Source organism: Sus scrofa, chromosome 1 (genome assembly GCF_054392235.1).
Source record: "Sus scrofa isolate SSC_HxYL_T2T_F1_AM1 chromosome 1, Sscrofa_HxYL_maternal_Yorkshire_Landrace_v2.0, whole genome shotgun sequence".
In the NCBI taxonomy this organism is placed as follows: domain Eukaryota; kingdom Metazoa; phylum Chordata; class Mammalia; order Artiodactyla; family Suidae; genus Sus; species Sus scrofa.
This window is the reverse complement of record NC_139383.1, coordinates 100,490,740-100,512,641: the sequence shown is the minus strand read 5'-3', so window position 1 is coordinate 100,512,641 and position 21,902 is coordinate 100,490,740.

The following is a 21,902-nucleotide window of genomic DNA, read 5'->3' as shown; positions in this document are numbered from 1 at the left end:
GGCTCATTTCACTCAGGATGAGATTCTCTAGTTCCATCCATGTTGCTACAAATGGCATTATGTCATCCTTTTTATGGCTGAGTAGTACTCCATTGTGTATATATACCACATCTTCCAAATCCAATCATCTGTCGATGGACATTTGGATTTTTTCCATGTCCTGGCTATATGATAAGAAACAAAAACAAACAAAATAACCAGCTCAACACCTGATACCCCCAAAAAGCAAAACAAAACCAGTAGCCCAATTGAAAAAATGGCAAAAGCCCTGAATAGACATTGCCCTAAACTAGATAGTTAGAGGCAAACAAGCCTCCAAATAATTGAATACCATCAATTATTAGGAGAGAAATTCAAATCCAAACTGTTCAGTGGTACCACCTCACACCTGTCTGAATGGCCATGATTTGGAAGTCTACAAACAAACTGTCCTGGAGAGGGTGTTGAAAAGAGGGTGCCTTCATACATTGTGGGTGTGTATGTACATTGGTACAAACACTATGGACCTCAGGATTGATGTAAATCCAAAAAATCAACAAAGATCCCATTCATTACCCAGTAATCCCACTTTTAGGTGTATATATCCAGGAAAATTTACCTTCCAATGTTAAAGGCCCTACTCTGTTCATTTCAGCAGTAGTCACAAAAGCCAAGACATGAAGACAAACACAATGTCCATCAACAGATGAATGGATTAGGTAGGTGCTGTACATACACACAATGGAATACTCCTCAGCCTTAAAGTAAGAACTCAAAAAATTTCCTTTGCATACACAGAGATGGAACTAGAAACTCCCAGACTATGTGAAATAATGTGACAGAGAAAGACAAACACCATAGGATACCCCTTCTCTTGGGAATCTCACAAATGGCATAAATGAATGCCTCTACAGAAAAAAAACCTCATGAAATCAGGTGGCTGGTTTCCAGATTGGAGGGTAGGTTTTTTGGAAAGACTGGGATTTGTGTTGTAATCAATGCAAACCCATGAACACGGAATGGGTTAGTGATGAGACCCTGCTCTACAGCACAGGGAACTATATTCAGTCTCTTATTTTGGAACAAGATTGGAGATAATGTGAGAAAAATAACATGTATATACAATGAGACCTGGTTCACTTTGCTGTCAAAGAGCAATGGAGCACTTTATATCATTTATAATTGAAATAAAAAATGATAAAATAATACCCCACAATTACCAGCTCAGCATTTACCAGAGAAGGTGTCTGGGTCCAGCCTCTTGTTTCTTGAGAAAAAAAAAAAAAAAAGCACCCAGGCTAACTCCGTTGAACCTGTCAAGATTTCTTTGCCATGTGACATCTGACCAAATGTAATTACATGGGTATATGAATTTTTTTATATTAACTTCTTTAGTTATTTAATAATTTTTACTTACCAATGGATTTTTTGTGCACCTATTTTTGGTATGCAAACACTGCCTGGCCAGGAATGGCATCCATGAAATGGCTATGTATCACCAGGATCAAACTTCAAGGAATCATCCACCAGAAGTATTGTGTCAGGAGAACCTTTATTATTGCCTTATTTATCAATTCCCTTAGCTGCTCTGTAGGAATATATGTATGTATTTATGGACTCCTTTTCTCTTGAGTTCATTCATTTAAAAATCTATTTTTATTTATATATTAATTTGGGGGTCACACACAACATAGGAGTGTGGTCTGGCCAGGGTTTGATTTCCCAATACAGCTCTTACCTTGGCCAGAACACTGAGACAGAGAGAGAGAGAGAGAGAGAGAGAGAGAGAGAGAAGACTCTTAAACTGGGCAGCCATGAGGGAGAGCTTTCTTGATGATACCAATCAACCCTGTTTAATTCATCATACCCGATTTTGGTGTGGCCTCAATACTGGGGCTGTTCTGAAAAGAGAAGCTCAACTTGAAAAGCAAGAAGGAAATTTCCCTGGGTGTCTCAAGTTAAGAGAGCACTGAGATTGGCCCAGCTGTCCACCATAATGCCAGTGAAGTCCCTCATTCATTCATCAGCACCAGTCTCTCTGTCCACATACATAAACCCCCAGCAGTCAGTGCCATGAAAATGGCTAGCTCACGATTTGACCCCAGTGTGTTGTGGTTTTTGGCTCCTGGCTCTGGAGGAACACAAGACATTCAAAAACCCAGTGAATTCCTCAAGCATTTTCAACACACTTCCCCACAACCAGGCTGCCAATCCACATCAAATGCTGAAGGGATACCTTTGTCCTCCGCCTTATTCCTTTTTTTTTTTTTTCTAGTGTCTGGATCTTAATTATTTTTGATGAGACATATGTACATATGGAACTATTGTTTCTTTCTTAATTTTCCAACTCTTATTCCTTCACTAGTACAATGTAGTCTTGTTTCTTTTTATTTCTTTCTCTTTCCATATTTCTTACCTTATGTACCCAACCTGAAGTATGTATGATTTGTATGCCCATTGATGGTTTTCAAGTCACAGAGGTTACCAAAACCACCAGAGTGACAAACACAGATCTTTGACCCAGGGTGCCAGAAGGGATCTCCGTGAGGGCTTTCTTTATATCAAGCTATCAGCCTTCATTCAGCTCACCTGGCTTTAGATCAGATCTTCCTACCACATGTAGAGAGAGAAGAGACTCACATGTAAAGAAAAGGACAGTTTCAGAAGACCTCTTGAGAGAAAAAGCACACAGATGAGCACAGCTGCTCACCAAAATATCACCTTTTGTTCACCTTCCAAGTAAACCCCGCAGTAATTTGACCAGATCTCAAAGTCAGGTCAGGCTCTGGTTTCGAAATGACTAGCTCAACACCTGATATGACTCAGCAGCAAAATGAAAACACCAGCCCAATTGAAAAATGGACAAAAGACCTGAATAGATATTGCCCTAAACCAGATAGAGAGGGCTATCAGAACATGAAAAATTGATCACCATCACTAATGAGGAGAGAAATGCCAATCCAAAATACTCAGAGGTACCACCACACACCTCTCTGAATGGCCATTATTAGGAAGTACACAAATAACCAGGCCTGAAGAGGGTGTCATGTAGAAGTTGTGCTCATACAGTGTGGTTGGATATGTACATTGGTATAACCACTATGGACCATAGGATTGGGGTAAACCAGAAATATAAATAAAGAACCACTCTATTACCCAGCAATCCCACTCTTGGGCATATATCAGGAAAAATATTATTTTTAAAATATTAAAGGCATTGCTATGTTCATTTCAGCACTATTCACAATATCCAAGACATGGAAATAAACACAAAGTCCATCAACAGATGAACTGATTAGGTAGATGTTAATATATACATGATATAATACTCCTCAGCCATAAAATAATAACCCCACAAATACCATCAGCAATGACAGATATGGGACTGGAAATCTCCAGGCTATGAGAAATAAGGGTGACAGAGAAAGACAAATACCATAGAATACCCTTTCTCTCTGGAATCTCAAAAATGGAACAAATGAACACCTCTATAGAAAAGAAACTCATGGACTGGAAAACAGGTGGCCAGTTTCCAGATTGGAGGGACGGTGTGACCTGTGTGTGGGAAGGACTGGAATTTGGGGTTAATCAATGGAAACTCTTGCATTTGGTGTGGGTAAGTGATGAGATCCTGCCCTATAGCACAGGGAACTCTGTCCAGAAGGGGGATAATGTGGGGAAAAGAACATGTATATACATAGAGGTCTGGTTTACTTTGCTGTCAAAGAGCAATGAAGCAATCAGCTATAATGAAATTAAAAAAATGATAAACTAAATACCCCACAATTACAGGCTCAGCATTCACCAGAGAAGGTTTCTGGGTCCAGATTCCTGGATCTCAGGGAAAAAATAAAAAAAATCAAAAACAGGCAGACTGCCTTGGTTGAACCTGTCAAGAATTCTTAGCCATGTGACATCTAACCAGATGTTATTACTTGGGGTGTATGAATTTATTTCTATATAAACAGATTTATATATTTATTTTTACATACCAAAGGATTTTTTCTGCACCCATTTGTAGTATGCAGATACTCTCTGGCCAGGAACTGCATCCATGCCATGGCTGCACAACCCCAGGCTCATACTCCCAACCCTCTGCCACCAGAGGTATTTTGTCATGAGAACCTTTATTATTTCCTTATCTATCAATTACCTTGGCTGCTCCATATGAATATATGCAGGTATTTATGGACTTCTTTACCACTAGAGCTCATTCATTTCAATATCTCTTTTATTTATAAATTTATTTGGGGGCCACCTGTGACACTGGGATGCAGTTTGGCCAGGGTTTGCTTTCCCAAAGAAGCTCTTACCACAGCCACAGCACTGAGAGAAAGAGGGAGACTCTTAAGGTGGTCAACCATGAGGGAATGCTCAGAGAGCTTTCTTGATGATACTAATCAACCCTGCTTAATTCATCAGACCTGGATTCAGTCAGACCTGCATACACTGGGGCCATACTGATGATGAGAGGCTCATCTCAAAAGGTAAGAAGAAAATTTTCCCAGGCATCTTGAGTGAAAAGAGCAATGGGATTAGCCCATCTGCCCAATATAATGCCAATAAAGTCCCTCATTCATTCTTATGCACGACCCTCTCTCTCCACATACATAAAGCCCTGGCAGTAAGGGGCTTGAAAATGGCCAGCTCACTCCTGATTCAAACCAGACCTAGTGTGGGCCTCAGCTTATGGCTCTGGAGGAGCACAAGGCATTCTGAAACCCAGTGAATCCCTCAAACATTCTCAACACACCATTCCCCAACCAGGCTACTAATCCACATCAAATGCTAAAGTGATAACTTTGTCCTCTGCCTGACATGAGGCATCTTTCAGCAGAGAGTTCCAGGTGCCCATTAAACAATCAAAAACCTCTGGATGCTTGGTGTGAGTTCTTCCCAACATGCCATCAACCCCTCCTCTGAGCCTGCACCTGCAGCCTTGGAGCTGCACCTGTATCCAGAAGGGACTCTGGATCCATCTTGTGGACATCTGCTCCAATAGCCACTCTCAGATTTTCCTCCTCTCTGGCTCAGCAGCACCCATGGATGTATTGTCTATGGGCCATATGTGGGTTGGGTCTCTTTCAACCACCTTTTGAAAATACCAAGCAGTGCCCTTCCAAGTGGCCAATTTCTCTTTCAAAGGCTTTCAGAGTCCTGAGGCCACTCTACCCCATGCCATTCCATTACGAGTATTCATCTCCCAACCCATCAGGTCAAGACAGCCTTCTTTCTGTCTTTTTTTTTCTAGTGTCATTCACATATGTATTTATGATGAGAGGTGTGTATATATAGAATTCTTGATTTTTCCTTAATTTTCCAACTCTTAGTCCTTCATTCATACAATAAAGTCTTGCTTCTTTTCTTTCTTTTTTCTATTTTTTCTCATTCCCTCTTTCTTTCTTACTTCCTGGACCCAAGCTAAATTGTGTGTGACTTGTGTGCCCATCAATGGTTTTCAAGCCACAGAGGTTACCAAAGCCACCACAGTGACAATGACAGACCTTTGACCCAGGGAGCAAAGAGGGATCTACATGAGAGCTTTCTTTATATCAAAATACCATCTTTTATTCAGCCAACCTTGCTTTATAACCAATCTTCCTACCATGTATATAGAGAGAGAAAAAGAGGCTCGCATGGTAGGAAAAGGATGCAGGTTCAGGAGACCTCTTGAGAGAAAATGCACATGGATAATCACAGCTGCTCACAAAATATGACCCTTTGAACACCTTCCAAATTCAACCCACAGGCACTTGATCTGTTTGCCAAAGCCAGGTCAGGCTGTGGTTTCAAAATGACCAGCTCAACACCAGACACAACCCAAGAGAACAACAAAAATGCAGTCCAATTGAAAAATGGGTGAAAGACCTGAATAGACATTGCCCTAACCCAGATATACAGAGGGTAACAAGCACCAGTAAAATTGATCACCATCACTCACTAGGAGAGAAATGCCAATCCAAATTATTGGAGGATCCACCTCACACCCGTCTGAATGGTCAATTCCCAAAATAACCAGTCCTGGAGAAGGTGTCCAGAAGAGGATGTCCTCCTACAATAAGGATGGTTATGTACATTGGTACAACCACTATGGACAACAGGATCGAGGTAAATCCAAAAACCAAAGAACAAACATATTACCCAGCCATCCCACTCTTGGGCATATATCCAGAAAAATATTCTTAAAAAAATTTAAAGGTCCAAATATGTTCATTTCAGCACAGTTAACAATAGCCAATACATGGAAACAAACACAATGTCCATTGACAGATGAATGGATTAGGTAGATGTTGTATATATATACACAATGGTATAATCTTCAGCCATAAATTAAAAAAATGCCATTTGCAGCCACAGAGATGGAACTAGAAACTCCAAGATTACATGAAATAATGTGATGTACAAAGAAAAACACCATGGGACATGCCTTTTATCTTAAATCTCACAAAAGTCACACAAGAACCCCTCTACAGAAAAGAACATGGACAGGAAAACAGGTGGCTTGTTGCCAGATTGGAGGGGGTTTGTGTGAGGGACTGAGATTTGGGGTGTAATTGATGCAAACTCTTGCACTTGGAGTGGGTAAGCATGGAGATCCTCCTATACAGCACTGGGACCTATATCTAGTCTCTTATTTTGGAACAAGATGGAAGGTAATGTGAGAAAATGAACATGTATACACATAGAGATCCAGATCCCTTTGCTGTCAAAGAGAAATATAGCACTCTAAATCAGGTATAATTGAAATAAAAAATGATTTAAAAAATACCCCACAATTACTGGCTAGCATTCATGAGAAATTTGTCTGGGTCCAGACTCCTTCTTCTTGAAGATTAAAACAGGTGGACTGACTCAGTTGAACATGTCAAGATTTCTTAGCCATCTGACATCCAAGCAGATGTATTTATGTAAGGAGCATGTATTTATTTCTATATAATCCTATTTAGTTTTTAATTTACTTTTACTTACAAATGGATTATTTCTGTACCCATTTGTTGCATGCAGATACTCTCTGGCCAGGAATTGCTCCCATGCCATGGCTGCACAACACAAGGCTCATATATCCAACACTACCATCAGAGGTATTGTGTCATGTAAACCTTTATCACTGCCTATCTATCAATCTATTGATACCCTTAGCTGTTCTATAGGACTGTATATAAATATTTATGGACATTTGTATCACTGGAGCACATTCCTTTCAATATCTCTTTTTATTTATAAATTTATTTAGGTGTTACCTGGGAGGTTTTGATGTTGTCTGTCCTGGGTTGGATTTCCAGTGTATCTCTTACCACAGCCACAGCACTGAGAGAGAGAGAGACAGAGAGACAGAGAGACAGAGAGACAGTGAGAGAGAGAGAGAGAGAGAGAGAGAGAGAGAGAGAGAGAGAGAGAGAGACTCTTAAGCCAGTCAGCCACTAGGGAACACATGGAGAGCATTCTTGATGATATTAATTAACCCTGCTTAATTCATCAGACCTGGTTTTGATCAGGGCTCCATAATCTGGCACCATACTGAAAAGAGAGGATCATATTGAAAGGCAAGAAGGAAATTTCCTTTGGCATCTCAAGCAAAAAGAGCACAGGGATTAGCCCTGCTGCCTGCCTTAATGCCAGTGAATTTCCCCATTCATTCTTCAGCCACAGCTTCTCTCTCCATATACCTAAACTCTGACAGTCAGGGGCTTGAAAATGGCCATCTCATGAATCAACACCTATGCTGTGTATGTCTCAGCTCCTGGCTCTGGAGGAACACAAGTTATTCTGAAACCCAGTGAATCCCTCAAGCATTCTAAACACAACTGCCCCCAAACCAGGCCACTAATCCACATCAAGTGCTGAATGGACACATTTGTCCTCTGCCTGACATGAGGCATGTTGCAGTGTAGAGTCCCAGGTGCCCAGAAAGCAACTACAAACCTGTGGGTGCTTGGTGTGGTTTGTACCAAACACACCATCAACCCCTCCTCAGAGCCTGCACCTGCAGCCTTGGAGCCACACGTGGGTCCAGAAGGGACTTTGGTGCCATCTTGTGGACATATGCTTTCACAGCCACTCTCAGGTTTTCCTCCTCTCTCTGGCTCAGCAGCTGCCATGGTGGATTGGCCTTGGGCCTTATGTGGGTTGGGTTCCCTTCCTCCAATTTCTGGAAATACCAAAATGCGCCCTTCCAAGTGGGCTATTTCTCTCTCAAAGACTTTCAGAGGCCTGATGCCAACCTATGCCATGCCACTCCATTCAAACACTCAGCTCCCATCCCATCAGATCATGACATATTTCTTTTTTCTAGCGTCCGGAACTTATGTTTTTATGATGAGGTGTGTGTACATTTGGAACTCTTCATTGTTTCTTTATTTTCCACCTGTTAGACCTTTGTTCATGCAATAAAATCTTGCTTCTTTTCTTTCTCTATTTTTCTTTCTCTCATTCCATCTTTCTTCCTTAACTTATGGACCCCAGAAAAGCATGTGTGAGTTTCATGATCATAGATTTTGGAGACATTTTGGGTACAAAAGCCACCAGAGTGACAAAGAAAGATCTTTGATCCAGGGATCCAGGAGTGATCTCCATGTGAGCTTTATTTATATCAATCTTTCAGCCTTCATTCATCCTACCTGGCTTTAGATCCAGTCTTCCTACCACTTGTAGAGAGAAAAAAAAAAAGGCCCACCTGTGAAGAAAAGGATGGAGTTTCAGGAGATCTCTTGAGAGAAAAGGGGCATGGATAAGCACATCTGCTCACCAAAATATCACCTTTGACCACCTTCCAAGCACAACTCTCAGGCGCTGGATCCAAATCCCAAAGCCAGGTCAGGCTGGGGTTTCAAAATAACCAGCTTGACAACTGATACCACCCCACAGCAAAACAAAACCAGCACCCCAATTGAAAAATGTGCAAATTCATCAGTTTACATTGTCATAGGCCAGATAGACAGAGGGCAACAAGCACCATAAAAATTGATCACCATCACATGTTACAAGAGAAATTCTAATCCAAACAACATGGAGGTACCACCTCACACATGTCCCAATGGCCATAATTTGGAATTCTACAAATAATCAATCCTGGAAAGGGTTTCTTGAAGAGATTGCCCTCTTAAAATGCGGGTTTTTATGTACAGTGGTACAAACACTATGAGACACAGGACCGATGTAAATCTAAAAAATAAAGAAAGAACACCTGTATTACCCAGCATTCGCACTCTTGAGCATATATTGTGGAAATCTTATTTTACAAAAAATTAAAAGCCCCGCTATGTTCATACATCACTATTCACACTAGCAAGACATGTTAACAATCTCAATGTCGATAAACAGATGAACAGATTAGGAAGATTATGTACATATACACAATGGAATATTACTCACCATAATAAAGGGCAAAAAGAAAATGCCTTTCACAGTGACATAGATGGAAATAGAAACACTCATACTAAGCCAAATATGTCTGAAAGAGAAAAAACAAATACTAAGTGAAACCACTTCTCTCTGAAATTTTACAAAAGATACAAATGAGTTTTTCTACAGAAAAGAAACTTAACGACTGGAAAACAGATTTTTGGTTGCCAGATTGTAGGGGGAGGGCCTTGGAGGGACTGGAATTTGGGGTACATATATCCAATCTTTTCTCCTTGGATTGGGTTAGTAAAGATACCCTGCAGTATAGCACAGGGAACAAAATCTAGTCACTATTTTTGGAACAAGAAATGTGAGAAAAAGAATATGTATATACATGTACAACTGGATCACGTTGTTGTTAACGTGAAATTGAGCACCATAAATCAGTGATAATGGAAATCAACAAGTCATTAAAAAAACCCCACAAAATTAGTGTCTCATTGTTCACCAGAGAAGATGTCTGTGTCAAGACTACTGCCTCTCAAGATAAGTTACAGGCACACAGACTCCTTTGAACCTGTCCAGATTTCCTAGCAGAGTAACAACCTAACATCCAACAAGACCTAATTAACTAGCATGTATGAATTTATTTCAATAAAAATATTTTATTTATTTATTTTTTACTTACTTATTTACACTTCTGCACCCATGAGTAGCATGCAGACACTCTCTGACAAAGAAATGAATCTGCAGGGAGCCAAGAAGATACAAGAAGCCGAGGAAGGGAGCTTGCCTGAATGGTACAATTCTGAGGGCAGTCTCCTAATCAGAAAAAGAGGCCTGCCTGAACAGTGCAGTTCCAAGGACAAGCTCCTAATCAGGAAAAGGGGCCTGTCTGAAAGGTACAATTCCGAGGACAAGTTCCTAAACAAGGGGATGCCTGCCTGCATGGCACAACTCCGAGGACAGGTCCCAGAAGACAATAAGGCTCGCCTGCTGACTTAGGTGGAAAAATAATTTCCCAGGAAATAATTTCCATTTTGTGTTGCTGAGTGGGGATTATTCCATGTATAACTTAGTCTTTTCTGTTATTCACTTGCTATTCAGTTTTTCTCAGTCTTTCGTGATTATTTACTTCTTATTCTTATTTCCCATTCTTATTGTCCTGTGGTGATTTGTGACTTAACAAAATTACAATAGTATAATAAAAATTTCATCCTGAAAGACTTTTCCCTTATTAAAATCCAACTTAGTTAAAACATAGTGTTTATCTATTAACTAGTTATATAGTAAACTTTAGAGTTAGGATTTTAATGAGGTCCATAGATGTTAGCCATATCTTATACAAAAAACCTAGCTGTGAGTTTTGTCTTTGATTTTAAAAGCCTTTTAGTGATAGCTAGTTTAATTAAGTTGGTTTATATTTACTTACACTGTCTCCCTGCCATAACGCTTTGAAGATAAGCACCAGTCTACAAAGTTTGTAAATGCTAAATTTTTGTGTTTTATGGCCTCTTCAAAGTACTCACTTAGTTAAGATAGAGACCTTAAAACAGGATGCATAGCTGCTATACCATGTAATAGTTAACCAATGTACTTTTAACACTGTAATGTATCTATAGTGAAAAACTGTCTATATAATCAACCACTGTTGCCAATAAAGTTCGAGCAGTCCAGCATCCTGAAAGAAGGGGCAAAGAGGCTGTCTCCGTGTTTTATGTTTGCCAATGACTCATCCCTCTCCGATGGGGAAGTGCATGCTCCCTGGCCCCACTGGAGCTGGCCTCCAGCATGAATCTACACCTATGCTGTACTTCCCCAGGCTCTTATTTAAAACACTCTGCCACCCAAGGTATAAGTTCAGGAAAGCCTTCAGCATTTCCTTAGGTATTAATTCATTTGTTACTCTGTAGGCATACATATATATTTTTATTGTCTTTTTATCAATTAAGCACACTCTTTTCAATATCTATTGTATTTTTCAATTTATTAGTGTGTCACCTGAGACACTGGGATATTGTCTGGACAGAGTTAGATCTCCCAAAGCAGTTCTTACCACAGCCACAGCAGTAACAAGGAGAGACACAAGCCAGACAGCCATGAGGGAACTACCTAGAGCTTTCTTGATGATACCAATCAACCCTGCTTAATTCATCAGACCTGGTTTTTTTCAGTCATCTATACCCTGATGCCAGCCTGAAAAGTCTGACCTTGCTTAAAAGGCAAGAAGGTAATTTCATTAAGTCCCTTGAGAAAAATTTCATAGGATTAGCACATTGAGCACCCCAATGCAACAGAAGTCCTCCACTCATTTATCAGCACCAGCCTGTTTCTCTACCTACCAAAACCCCTGAATGTCAGGGGCTTGACAATGGTCAGCTCAAAGTACAACGCAGATGCTGTGTGGGTCTTGGCCCCTGCCTCTGTAGGAACACAAGTCATTCTGAATCCCAGTGAATCCTTCAAGCATTCTAAACACACTGACACCCAACCAGGTTGCCAATCCACCACAAAAACCTGAAGGGACACATGTGTCCTCTGCCTGACATGAGGCATCTTGGAGCAGAGAGTCCCTGGTGCCCAGGAAACAACCAAAAATCCTCTGAGTGCTTGCTGTGGGTTCTGGTCCACACACAATCAACCCCACCTCCAAGCCTGCACCTGAAGCCTTGGGGCTGCACCTGGGGCCAGAAGGTACTCTGGTGTACTCATGTGGACATCTGCTCTAACAGCAATGCTCAGGTTTTCCTCCTTGCTCTGGCTCAGAAGTCCCCTGGGGCTGCAGTGGCTGGGGCAATAGGCTCTTTAGATTTCCTTCCCCCTTCATTCTTAAAACACCAAGAAGTTCCCTTCCAAGTGGGTGCTTTCTCTCTCAAAAGCTTCCAGAGCCCTGAGGCCAACCTATGCCATGCCACTCCATTGAAACACTCAGCTCCTGTCCCTTCATGCCATGACAGCCTACTTTGTTTTTATATATCCCTGAATGTATTTATTTATGAAGATAGGTTTGCTGGTATGTAAATATATATTATTTTTCATCATTTTGCAAATGTGATTTCTTCATTGATACATTAAGTCTGACTTCTTTCTTTCTCTTTCTCTCTTTGCCTCTTTCATTCTAAATTTATTGACCCCACCTGAAGCACAATTGTCTTGTCTGATCATTGATGTTTTTTGAGCCACAGTGTTTACCAAACCCACCACAGCAACAAATACAGATCTTTTATCCACAGATCTGGGAGGGATCTTGGTGAGAGCTTTCTTTAAATCAATCAATCTACCTGCCTTAATATTGCTGACCTGGCTATAGGTCAGGTCTTCATAACAGGTGCATAGAAAGAACCTAAGAGGCTCACATGGAAATAAAAGGCTGGAGTTTCATGAGACCTATTTAGAAAAAAAGCACAGAGATTGGCACAGCCACTCATCAAAATATCAGCATTTTATCACCTCTGCAGGCCCTGTAGCTGGATCCCAAGGCCCAGGTCAGGCTGGGGTTTCAAAATTAACAGCTCAACAGCTGATACCACCCAATAGAAAAACAAAACCAACAACCCAACTGAAAAATTGGCAAAAGACCTGAACAGACCTTTCCATAAACCAGATAACATGAGAAAGACAATATGTTTATACATATATGACTGGCTCACTTTGTTGTTAAAGAGAAAGTGAGCACAATATATCAGTGATAATGGAAAATAATAAATGATAAAAACAAACCAACAAAATTAGTGGTTCAGTGTTCACCAGAAGTGTCTGTATTGGTACCACTGCCTCTCCAGAAAAAAGACAGGCAAAATGTCTCTGTTGAACCTGTCAAGTTTTCCTTGCCATATGACAAGAGAACAGACCTATTTACTGAACATGTATGAATTTATTTCAATAATAATATTTTTATTTACTTATTTATTTACTGATTTATTTACCTGCACCCAAGTGTGGCATATGGATATGCTCTGCACAGGAAATGAGTCCACTCCTATGCTGTACATCTCCAGGTTCATACTTAAAAGCGTCTTTCACCCGAATTATACGTTAGGAGAGATTTTAGAATTTGATTATTGATGAAATTCCTTAGCTACTCTGTAACCATATGTTCATTGATTTCTTTATCAATTAAGGTCATTCTTTTCAATATCTATTTTTATTTATCAATTTATCTGGGTGCCACCTGCAACATGAGGATGAATGGCCAGAGTTTGATCTCCCAAATCAGCTCTTACCAGAGCCATAGCAGTGACAAGGAGAGACACTTAAGTCAGGTAGCCATGAGGGAATTCCATGAGAACTTTCTTGATGTTACCAAACTGAGGCAGAATATTAACTCAGGTAGTCAGTGTAGGAGCAAGAGATAAGATACATTCCTTTGCTGTATATATTGATTAACCTTTGTGGCTTAAAGGCTCTAGGGAGTAACACCTCCACAGGCATTGTTTTATTATAGGAAATGCAAATTCCCCACAGACTTTGTTTACTGTAGGAAATGCAATCTCTAGTCTGCTCCTTGACTGACAAAAAAGGAATGAGAGGAATGGTGACTTAATCTAAGGAAATAAAAGGACAAAGAAACCATAAAACTTTGGGGACATTTCCCCCTAAAACCCCTCTTGAACAGGGACTGATATAGGTAATTGAACAAGGCCAATGGGATAAAAAACACATATTTCTGGACCCCATGTTGGGGTCCTTTAAGAGATAAAAATCCCCACCTTTAAGAGATAAAAATCCCTAAAGGACAATGCAAAAAGGGGGAGCTCTTTCCCCCCTTCCAGCCTGTCCTGGGAGCTATTTGCTTTTCTTTAATAAATAATTTGCTTTCTTGCTGCCTGTGCATTCACGGAGTTCATTTTTCAACCACCATGAACATGAACCCAAATTCCAGTACTATCTTTCCGGTATTAAAACAAACATGTTCAGTTCATCAGACTCACTTTCAGTCAGGGCTTCTTACTCAGGCACCATACTTAAAAGTGAGGCTCATCTCAAAAGGTAAGGTCTCTTGAGCAAAAAAGCTCAAGGATTATCACAGCTGCCCAAAATAATGTCATAAATGTCCACAAAGCATTCAGTAGCACCAGCCACATTCTCCACCTACCTAAACCACCAACCATCCAGGGCATGACAGTGGCCAACTCAGGATACAACACTGATGCTCTGTGTGTCTTGGCACCTGACTCTAGAGGAACACAAGCCATTCTGAACAACCAGTGAACCCTTCAAGCGCTCTAAACACCCTACCACACACCATCTTCTGGCCCCATCTTCTAGATATCTGCTGTAGCAGCCACTCTCAGGTTTTCCTCCTCTCCCTGGCTCAGCAGTCCCTGCATTCATGAAATAACAAGAAGTGCCCTTCTTTCACTCTCAAAGGCTTTCAGAGCCCTAGGGCTAGCTTATACCATGTCTCTCTGTTTAAACCCTCAGCCCCCACCCCATCATGTCATGACAGCCTTCATTCTTTTTCATATATTCTTGCACTTTCATATATATATATATATATTTATCAATTTTTCTTAATTTTCCAACTGGTCTTACTTGATTCATAAAACAAAGTCTTGTTTCTTTTCTTTCATTCTTTTTTCACTTTCACTCTTTCCCTCTTTCTTTCTTGATTTAGTGATCCCACCAGAAGTGTTCACGTGTTGTCTGCCCATTGATGGTTTTCAAACCACACAAGATCTCAAACTCAACCTAGTGATAAAGATAAATCATTAACCTAGGGATGTCAAAGGGAACTCAATGAGAGCTTTCTTTTTATCAATTTATGTGCCTTAATTCAAATAACCTGGCTTTAAATGTGGCTTCATACAAGATGGATATAGAGAACAAAGCAGTTCACATGGAAAGAAAATGAGAGTTTCAGAAGACTTCTTAAGAGAAAAAGTACAGAGATTAGAGCAGCTGTTCAACAAAATATTACCATTTTACCACCTTGCATTCACTAACCCCTAACCCTAAATTTAAACCTAACCCTAACCATAACCCAAAAACCTAGCCCAAATCCATAAACCTAAAACTAACTCTAATCCTAACCAAAACCTTAACCCTAACCTCTTAATGTTAACCCTAACCCTAACCCTACCCCCTAACTGTAACCCTAACCCTAAACCTAACTCCAGCTCTGGATCCCCACATCCTTGGCTCATGTACCTTGCTCCATGTGCAAAGCTGGAGATTGATGAGGGGTCCTTCCCACAGAGTCACCGAACATCCTTCTGGCCTCTCTTCCACATTTAAGTGTTTTCATTGCACCACCTGTCTGGGTGAAGAAGGAACTTCCTCTGCCTCAGACTCGGCCTTTCTGCAATCTGATTCCCCTCTGTCACAGAGCCTGAGGAAGTCAGAGGTCCTGGAGATCTGTACAACTTTGGGCAGTGATTCTTCCCCCTGGAGGCAGGAGGGTAAAGGGCAGGAAGAGACCTCTCCTGGGAGGAAGGTACCTGAAAATGGGCTATCAGGAAGCCCTGCCAAGACAATATGTAGGGTCTATTCTGCAGGTAGTGGAGGGGGGTGGGCAGCCCTTTTTAAAAGCTCCACCTGGCATCCTGGTCTGTGGAAGAGGGCAGAGCAGAGAGCAAGGAACCAGTGAGGAGCAGCAGGCAGGGAAGGGGGAGGAGAGCAGAGGGGGCAGGGCAGGAAATGTGATGGTGGGAGGTGGAGGGAAGGTGGGAGGGAGCCCACGGGGTCTGAGTTTGGATGGAAGTAAGGGGTGCGAAACAAGCCAGTTGTTTTGGGGCAGCTGAGTGGACTTCCCCACAAGAGACCAGTAGCCCAAATCCACTGGCAGCAATGACAGAGGGATGAGGGTTCTGAATGGAGGGATGAGAGGCCCCCTGGAGAATTCACCCTAGTCAGCCTCTGAGCCATCCCAACATTTGTCCACTCTGTTCCTTGACTTCCAGCTGGTGTGGGGGGTGCAGGTGGACAAGGAATTTCACTGAGTGGAGGATTCACCTAGAGGAGCAGATAGGAATGAGCAAAGGGGCAGTGACCTTGAGGTCAGCATCAGGTTCAGGTGGGTCTGAAGGTGTGGAAGTGCTCTGGGGATCTACTTAAGCCAACTGAGGTCACTTACCCTGGTCAGGGCTGGGACAACGGCCACTCAGGGTGGAAGGGCTGGACACTTCAGTGTAGGACTTGATGGTTTTTGACTAATGTGCTCAGAGAACACTGCCATGGGCACTGGGGGGAAATGCAGCAGAGCCCTGGAGTGAGATTCTTGTTTGCTCCAGCCCTGGGATCCAGTGACCACAGTGATGGACAGTGACCAGAGCTCATCCATCCAGTCAGGTCATACTCACTTCAAGTACACTGACCATTGAGCCCTGTGGTCACACCCAGGAAATCCTCACATCCTGGTCCTCTGACCACTGGCCCCTGAAATCACACTCAGGACCCCTTCATTTCTTCATTTACCTATCATCTGGCCACTGGGAACTGTGGTCACACTCAGGACAACTTTGCCTCCTTTCCTCTGACCACAGGACCCCATGGTCACAAATAGCAATCGTTATAGCTAGTCCTTTGACCACTGGATGCCATGGCCACAGGCAGGAGGTCCTCAAGCCCCCTGTGGAGGCCTGCTCAGCCAGGAGGATCTGGCAACCCCCAGCTGGGCAGTGAGATCCCCACAGTGTGAGTCCATCTGGAAGTGGGGTTTGTAGCTGGTGCTGGGATGGAGGCAGATCAGTTCTGGGATGTAGCTCTGCCCACACCCTCAGGAGTGGGTGTTTCCATTCAGTCACAGCCCAGCATGTTGGATGACATGCCTGGGCCCCCTTTGGAAGGAGAGATGCTAGGGGAGGCAGAGCTGAGACCAGAAATGCTGTGGGCTCAGAGGACACAGTAAGTATGCTGTCCACATGAATGCAGGCTTGAGGTGGGGTGAGGGTGGAGGGCAGTCTATGCCCCCCTTCGGGCCCCAATCCTCCTTCCATTCTTGGACCTGGGGGCTAGAGGGGAAGCCAGAGAAGCTGCAGGGACCAGTGCCCTAGGAAAGCATCTGCTCACAGGTTTGGTGTTCACAGTGAAGAGGGTGGAGGCCACACTGTGTGGAGCCACTGAGCCATCAGGACTCCTGAGCTTCAGCTCAGGGGGGCTATGACAAGACCACCATCTTCTCTGCTGCTCTCCAAGTCAGTAGGTCAGGTCAGGGTCAGGGAAAATCTCTTGGCTGAGGTCTCCTTTTGTCCTTATGCTGCAGCGACAGGGCCGTCATGGCTGGTCGGTGTGGGTGAGAGCATGGGGAGACAGCTGACTGTTCAGGGCATCCAATGAGAATTTAGGCAGCACAGTGAGTTTTCTGGGAAGCCCACTGAGCTTTGCGGGAGCTCAGGGAGTGTTCAGAAGGCCTGATGAGTGTTCTATGAGGCTGATGAGAATCTGGGTAGCCTGTTGACCATTCAGAGGGGCCTGGTAAGACTTTGGGGAGCCAGTAAGCATTGGGGTAGCCCTGTGAGATTTTGGGAGGCCTGTGAGCATGCGCAACCTCTGATGGGGGAAGGAAATGTGCTTTGGGTGGGTTTTCCATCCATATGCATGTTCATCCTTTCCTTCGGCTGAGAAGGATTTCCCGTGTTTACTCTGTGTGAATCACCACCTGCACATGTGCATGGGGAGAGCTGGAGCCTTGCTGACTAGTCACAGGTGGGTGGCCCAAATATCTCACCTGGTTATGCTTAACCCATCTTGCCCCCATACATTTGTGAAAACTTCTCCTGTGCTCAGAGAGTCCCATGTTGACTGAGGAGGCAGAGGGTGGAGTGGATCCATCTGAGGATGTGCTTGGTGGAGAGTGCAGCATGATGCACAGGTACACTCAGCTGACTCCCAGTGGTGCTTCCCAAGGGCTTGAGGCAAGGGAATGGGGTCACCTGGGTGGTTCTTAGTTGGCAGCAGTGCTGAGCACACTTGAAACTCAACTTGGAAACCAGAGAGCTGTGGTCTGCAGCAAGGGAGAGGACCACCTGGGAGGTTGTCTGTGCCTAGAAAGTGCAGAATTGGTGTCCATGGGGATGGGACAGTTTTCCTCACATCATGGACAAACTCATGACCTTCTCAGGTTGAGGGGCAAATGGGAGGATTAGGGGCTTATTAAAAAGTCACCCATATTCTGATGAAACAGGGCTGCCAACATAGGGACAGAAGGGAACAGGGCACCCAGTGATCAGATGACCTGAGTTATGGGGAGAGTCCTGGGAACATGAGGACCAGAGTGGACATGACAGTCTTAAGAGTCATGTAACTTGTGTTTGGGGAAAGATCTCCTTTGCAATGGAGAAAAGACACAAAACCACAGGTGTCCCCACAATGGTGACAGACACACAGGTGCCCCCTGATGCTGAAAAAGGACACAACAACTAGTACCCTACCTGATAGGGGACTCACATCCAGAGGTGCCTCATACTGCCCTTGCCTGGGCCCTTCAGTGAATGATTTGCTCTATGTCACTCTTACAGTCCCTTAAGGCCTGTGAAATAAAATTCAAATCCAGTTGGGAATCTTTTATTTCAAAAGAATTATTTTTAGGAAAAAGGGGGGACTATTACAGGTAAAGAGGATACTAATGGAGGCAATGTTACAATGGGGAGATGGTTACTGTAGAGGAAGGACTATATTTCTACAAGGAGCACTATAGAGGTGACTCATGTAGAGATGTGTCAGTGTGATGGGGATGTGAAATAAGTGGGGGCTAAGAAAATGTGGGGGCATAATACTGTGGTGAGGAGACTCTTACAATAAAGGAGGACTACTACTGTACTGGGGGGGATGATTACTGTGGGGGGACTTTACATTGGGGGGGCTATGATAATGTGGGGGTGTGCAATAGAGAAGGGACTGTGACAATAGAGGGGATGCTATAATAAAGGGGATTAATACAATAGAGGAGGACCATTCTGTAGAGGGGGTGATGACAGTAGAGGCAGCACTCTTTCTGTAGAGAGTGGACTCTTATCATAGAGGGGAGACTGTTACAATTGAGAGGGGACTATTATTATGTAGGTGAGGTTATTCCAATGGAGAGTAGTCTATTGCCATAGATTGGGGACTATTGTTATACAGGAGGGTATTATTATAGAGTGGGGGCCATAGCAGTTGAGCACTTTCACTGCAGAGGAGGAACCACAACAATAGGGAACTATTACTAGAGTGAGGACTGTGATGCTGGAGTGGCACTGTTAGTGTAGAAATGGACAGACCAATAGAGGATGATGTTGATCCTGTTGAGGGGCTGTGACTCTGGAGGCAGGAGAGAACAATAGAGGAGGACTATTGCTGTAAAGGGGAGACTCATATTGTAGTTGTAATATAAAAATGGAAGAGGGATATTGCTGTGGGGGGGACTGCGACAATAGAGGTAACTGCTGACAAGGTCTGTAGGCATCTGGGGACTTTGAGAAAAGGAGGTTTCTCTGTGGAGAGGAGTAAACACAAGTATAGGGGCCCAGGTGTGGGGCTGGCATGAAGGTGACCTGAAGGTACATGGGTCAGAATCCTCAACTCAGGTGGTGCCCAGAGAGGGGCTTCTGCCCAGGTTTAGAGCAGTGGATGCAGGTGTGCAGGAAGGAGGGGGACATGTGGGTAATAGCTTTACTCTGAGCAGTTCTGGGAAGGAGTGGGTCACCTCCAGGATGAGGAGTTTGGAGGGACTCTGTCTATGTGGCCTGGTCAGGAAGGGGGTCCTGAGTCTCAGCTGGGTCTTTTTGGGAAGACCATTCCAGACACAGATGGGGAGGGGGTTTTGGCCCTTCAGGTCACCTTCACCATTGTGGAAAGGCAATGGGCTATGACAGGAGGAAAGGACATTCAGGCCTGGGCTGTGACAGGAGGAGGAGACACTCTGATTCAGGGCTGTGACAGGAGAATGCTACAGTCATACATGGGCTCTGATGGGGAGGGAACACTCAGAACTAGGCTGTGACAAGAGGGGACAATCAGATATGGGCTGTGACATGAAGGGGAGCACTCCAACCTTGGGTGTGGCAGAAGGGAGAGATCAACAAACATTTATTAATAAAAAGCATTTATTCTACAAGCAACATGAAACTGCCCTTGACACACATCACAGGTGACATTAGGGGTACCTGCTGAGAGGCTGAAGCAATGGAAGAATGTCATGATTTATGCAGCTGAGGAGACCACCTGCTCCTCCTAGGCTCCTAGATAAACAGTCATATTTTCTTCATGGTGGAGGTTGGTTTGTGTTTGAGCCTGACTGGGTTCAAACCATGACACTTCCAAACTCTTGTTGTAAAGTTGTGAAATGTCCATTTTGCCCTGATCATACAAACTAGCTATGTGCTGGTATTCCCTGATATTGAAAAGAAGGACTTCTCCTGACAAATCAGAAAATTACTTTACAGAGAACATTTTTGTAATGCCTTTCAAGCAAAGGAAACCCCCAGGTGCACACCAGGGCTCAGAGAGGGAGAGGCAGGACATTGGTGTCTTTGCCATAAGGATAGGAGAAGTTGATGTGGGAAGAGGCAAGGCGTGGCCTTCCTGAGCAAAAAGGCATTGGGGCTGTACTACATATACTGTAATACAGTATATGTAATATACTGTACGAAGCAACCACATTGCTTGCAATCTCTTGTTTTCTGAATTTGTTTTGATGACTATTCTGCCCTGCTTGTATGAACTAGCCATGTGTGATTTTCCCGATTGTGCCAACAAGGCATGCTCATGCCCAATCTGCCATCTCCTGAAAGGAGAACACGTTTGAAGTACCTTTCACACACTGGAAATACCCTGCAACAAAACAGGGCTCAGAGGCCAAGAGGTACCACTTTAGCTTATGTGCCCTGTTTACAGGAGATCACTAGCTCTGGAAAAAGCGCAAGGGTTTATTTCCTGAATGAAGTCATATTATGGCTTGGTTTTGTTAACAGATTTGATGATACATTTGAACCAGGAAGCTCACAAACTCTTGTTTATGGGGTGTGTGAAATGGCTCCTTTGCCCTGGTTTTATGAACTAGCTCTGTACTGCTTTTCCCTGATATGGAAAAGAAGGAATTCATCTGCCAAAGCAGGATTCTCCTCAAAGGAGGTCCAGTTTGGAGTGCCTTTCCTGAGATGGAAACACCGTGCACGGAACCAGTGCTCAGAGAGAAGGAGGAAACACATTGGCTTATCTCCTGAAAATGTATGAGAATTCGGGGGGGGTGGGCTACAAGGGTTGTTTTCCTGAGCATAGGTGCATTTGGGCTAGTGTCATTTCACTGAGATGAATACACGTTACAAACAAGTCGCTTCCAATCTTTTGTTGGATACCATAGTGTAAGGCCGTTTTGCCCTGGCTGTACGAACTAGCTATGTGCTGCTTAACCCCAAGATGGAAAAGAAGGATTTCTCATGACATATCAGATTTCTCTTCTAAGGAGAACATGTTTGGAGTGGCTTTCAAGCCATCTAAACTGCCTGCACTGAAATATTGTTCAGAGAGGATGAGCCCCCACATTTATTTATGAGCCATACTTACTGGAAATATCTAGGTGGGAAAGAGGCAAGGATGGCTTTCCTGAGCACAGAGGTATTGGGTCTGCTGTACCTTCATGGGGTTTGTTTACATGTTGAACC